Raw genomic sequence first — 4654 nt, forward strand, 5'->3', positions numbered from 1 at the left:
AATTACATAACCTTGTTCAAAAGAAAATTTTTAGGAGCTTGAGCCATCCATCCAAAGATTGGATGCTTTTGAGTTCCAAATGAGAGTAACAAATTGATTTTTGCATCTCATTTGCCTTCTCCTTTTCTCCTCTTGAATTATATGAAAAACTACTCTAAAAACTACCTAAAATGAAAGGAAAAAAAGAGGAATCAACTAGGAAGAATTTAGAATGAATGTACAATGTTTTTCAATTGAGAATTTCATGTCTTTATATAGGCCAAGGTGCTGGACGCTCAGCTGTCCTGTTTGGCAGCTAAGCTGCTCACCATTGGCCCCTATGAAGAGCCACTTTGGCCCCTACTTGACCCCTATGGTAGGCTAGGTTACATGCATGGTGACACCTCGTCCTTCTTGTCATAGCCTTATGTCATCCATGAGGTCATGTTCTTGGCCTTTAAGCAAAGAAAAAGTAAGATGTTCCATGAGTTGACCTAGAAATCATTTTTCTGGTGCGCCAGCCGCTTAGCACACCTGGTTCCCTGCTAAGTTGTCTGTTTCAGCAGCTTAGCACACCTGGTTCCCCGCTAAGCTGCTTGTGGGACCGCTAAGATGTCTGTTTCAGCAGCTTAGCTGACCTGACCTGGTGCTTGGTGCTTGGTTGACCTGGCCTGGTGCTTGGTGCTTGGCTTGGTTGGACAGCTTTGTGCTTGATTTCTTCATGGTGAAGCAACCTTTTTTCCTTTGGTTTGTTACTTGATTTTTGTTGGTTGCTTGACACTTTTGGGCTGTTTTCTTTAAGTTAAGGTAAGCATTTGATTTTTGCAAGTTGCTTGGCCTACCTTAACTTTGGTTTCTTCAAGACGAAGTAAACTACATTTCTTCAAGGCTAAGTAACCAAATTAAGCATATAGCATGTCATGCTTTAACTTGATTACTTTTAGCAATTCATTTTGAGATTTTGTCTTGAATTTTGGCTTTAATTCTTGTCCATCTTTGAATTTATTCTTTATTATTCAGTTTCCTACAAAACTCAAAGAAAACTTGGACAAGAATTAATAAAGAACTAATTTATTTAATCATGCAAAATTCACCTAAAAAGTGTTAATTTAAGTTGATTTTCTACAATTTGCATAGGATAAGTGCAATAAAATGATGGTGAAAAGTGTATACTTTTTGCACTTATCACTGACTCCAATCAAGAGAGCTCATAGATAATGTTGTCCCGTTACCACCAAGAGAAGAAGTGGACCTTTTGGCCATGAATTTGGGCAGAAATGAACTAGAAGAAGGGAATCGGTTGCATCCCAAAATCTATATTTCTGACAGTGTGTTTAAAGAATTATACAACCCTCGAAAAGATGCTCTGGTGGTGTAATTAATTAGCAAAAATTTAGGATTCCTTGCCATGAAGGAGCGACTGAAATCTATCTAGAAATTGGTTGGAAGCTTTGACAACATGTATATGTACAATGACTTCTACATGGTTAAATTTGAAAGTGTTGTGAATCGTGACAAAGTCATAGAAAAGGGACTGTGGCTGATTTATGACCATTGCTTAGTTGTGAGCACATGGTCACTAAAGTTTGCATCACCCCTGGCTAGGGTCAACAAAACTCTTGCGTGGATTAGGTTCCCAAGGCTAAACTTAATATACTTTGACCTCGACATTCTGAAGCTAATGGCGGCAGAAATAGGCAAGCCTATAAGAGTCGATACCAACACTCGTAATATTGAAAGAAGTTGTTTTGCAAGAGTGTGCGTGGAGATTGACCTAACTCAACTAGTGGTTGGAAAAGTATGATGTGAGGCAATTAGTATAAGGTCCAATAGGAAGGCCTTCACATGATTTATGTGGATGTTATGGTCATTATGCTCATGACTATAAGAAGGACAATGATAGCATGTCGCAAAAGTAGATAGTTGAGCCTGTGAAAATTTCTCATGAGTCAGGAATGGTGGATCCATAGAATCCTAATAAGAATGGCAGTGTCACTAACAAGGGGACCAACAACCATGATTCTTCGGTGAAGGCCCAAAAACCTAGAAATGTTGATAACGAAATCTTAGACGAGAACCTTCAGGACAAATATCATGGGGATTGGTTAATTGTTTCCCACAGAAAGTGGAACAACAAACCTAAAAGTGAAATCAAATCTTTCAATCGTGACCCAAGGGGTTAGGACAACCCCTTTAATACTGGCGGATACCCTGAGAACAATCAAATAAAGTCCAAATCTTATAAGCAAGCCCCGAATAAACAAGGCGTCCATCAGAAAAAGCAACGAAATGATGGGCCCTCTCTAGGGCCTGATGCCACCAACTCCTCAGAAAAGGAAGGTGAAAAGCTTTTACGTGATGTTCAGAGTGATGATATTAGCAAAAGTACATCGAAGAATAAGGCTAAGGCCTCTAAGAATACTCTTCATCCATGACACATTGGGGCTGGAATGTATTCTATGATGCCGATTAGAATGGTTAGTCCTACTCACCTTCAATTCATTGAGGATTCTGATACTGAACTGGCATAGAATAATCATTTAAGGCTTAGAAAGGATGATTGCATAGCCCCAGTGACCTACATGTTAGAGAACATGTACATAGTGTCCTAAACCCTGGGGACAATGACGATGGAGGATGAAGGACATGATACTCTCATGGCTTAGGTTCATCCTAAAGTTTTGGTGGTAATTTCTTATCTAGTTGTTTTTATGATTGAATTCAATAATTTTTCTATTATTTCCTGGAATATCAGGGGGGGGGGTTTCTAGTAGGGATGCAAAGAGATTTTTGTGGGATTTGAATCTGAATCTTAGATGGTCTGATCCTTCATGGCCTCATCCAGGACCACCATTTTAGAATAATAATGTTGCACAAAATAAACCATATGTGCCTTTTCCAATCCAACAGCAGAGGCAACAACAAGTGAATAGTAATCCTGCTCCTGCATCTAGTGAACCTTCATTAGAAGAATTGGTGAGGAAGATGGCATTGCAGAATATGCAATTCCAACAAGAGACCAGAGCTTCCATTCAGAGACAAGAGTCTTCCATTCAGGATTTGACCACCCAGATGGGACAAATGGCTACTTCATTAAACACATTGCACTCTCAGAGTTCTGATAATTTGCCTTCTCAGACTGTGGTCAACCCGAAGAATGCGAGTGTCATCACTCTAGGGTAAGGCAAACAGATTGAAGTCGATCTAGCTGCATCAAAAATGAAGCAACTGGTTTTACAAGAGACTGAGAGTACTAGTGAACAAATTTTTGCAAGTGAACCTTCCACAAGTGTTGCACAACCATCTTCCATTCCTCTTATATTTCCTCCAAAAGCAATTCAAAGTAAGAAAATGGAAAAGGTAGACAAGGAGATCTTGGACACATTTAGAAAGGTAGAGGTGAGCACACATTTACTTGATGCAATCAAACAAATTCCAAGATATGCAAAATTTCTAAAGGAGTTGTACACTCACAAGAGGAGGCTCAAAGATAATGAGAGGATCAGCTTGGGCAGAAATATTTCCACACTAATAGCTAAACATGTTCCTCCCATTCCTGAAAAATGTAAGAACCCAGGTACATTTTTTGTACCTTGCATAATAGGTAACATAAAATTTGAGAATGTCATGCTAGATCTAGGTGCTTCAATTAATGTTATGTCTTTATATGTTTTCATTGGTCTTTCACTTGGACCTATGCAACCGACTAGGGTAGTGATTCAATTAGCACACAGGAGTACCGCCTACCCTGATGGTTTGATAGATGATGTCTTGGTTCGGGTTGGTGAACTTCTTTTTCATGTTGATTTTTATATTCTCGATATGGAAGAGACCTCCCTTAACATAGTTCCTATTATTTTGGGGAGGCCATTTTTTTAGAACAGCCCGAACCAAGATAGATGTCCATGTTGGAACATTATCTATGGAGTTTGGTGATATTGTGGTCTGGTTTAATATTTTTGATGTTATGAAGCATCCATATGAGAACCATTCTATGTTTCATATTGATTTACTTGATGAGTTAACTAATGAGCATATCTCTGATTTTCTTAATGATTTTGATTCTATGTCATTGATAGACTCATACACTTGTCATAGACATCATACATCAATCATCAATCTGAATGTTTTTACATCAATCATCCCTGATGTGTAATTCTTGTGTTGACGAGTTTCTACATATTTCTGTTGATCCAAATGTTTTTGAATCAGATTGCACTAACCAAATTGTTGTAGACATCATACATCAATCTGATTTACTTGTTCAGGTGCAGGCTGTAGAATCTATGTGAACTACTTTGGTTCCATCTGTCTTGCAGGCACCTGTATTGGAGCATAAACTATTGCCTGAAAACCTCAAGTATGCTTACTTAAAGGATGATGAGAAGCTCCATGTTATTGTTTCCACCTCCCTTGATGTTCATCAAGAGGAGAAGTTATAGCAAGTGTTGAAGAAGCATAAGAAGGCAACTGGTTGGACCTTAGCTGATATTCCTAGTATTAGCCCATCCATGTGCATGCACATGATACTCTTGGAAAATGGAGCTAAACCAGTAAGGCAACCACAAAGGAGACTCAATTCATTCATCCTTAAGGTTGTGAAGAAAGAGGTCACAAAGCTTCTTCAAGATGGGATCATATATCCCATTTCTGATAGTCATTGGGTGAGCCCAGT

This window comes from Lupinus angustifolius, chromosome LG19, assembly GCF_001865875.1.
Source record: "Lupinus angustifolius cultivar Tanjil chromosome LG19, LupAngTanjil_v1.0, whole genome shotgun sequence".
In the NCBI taxonomy this organism is placed as follows: domain Eukaryota; kingdom Viridiplantae; phylum Streptophyta; class Magnoliopsida; order Fabales; family Fabaceae; genus Lupinus; species Lupinus angustifolius.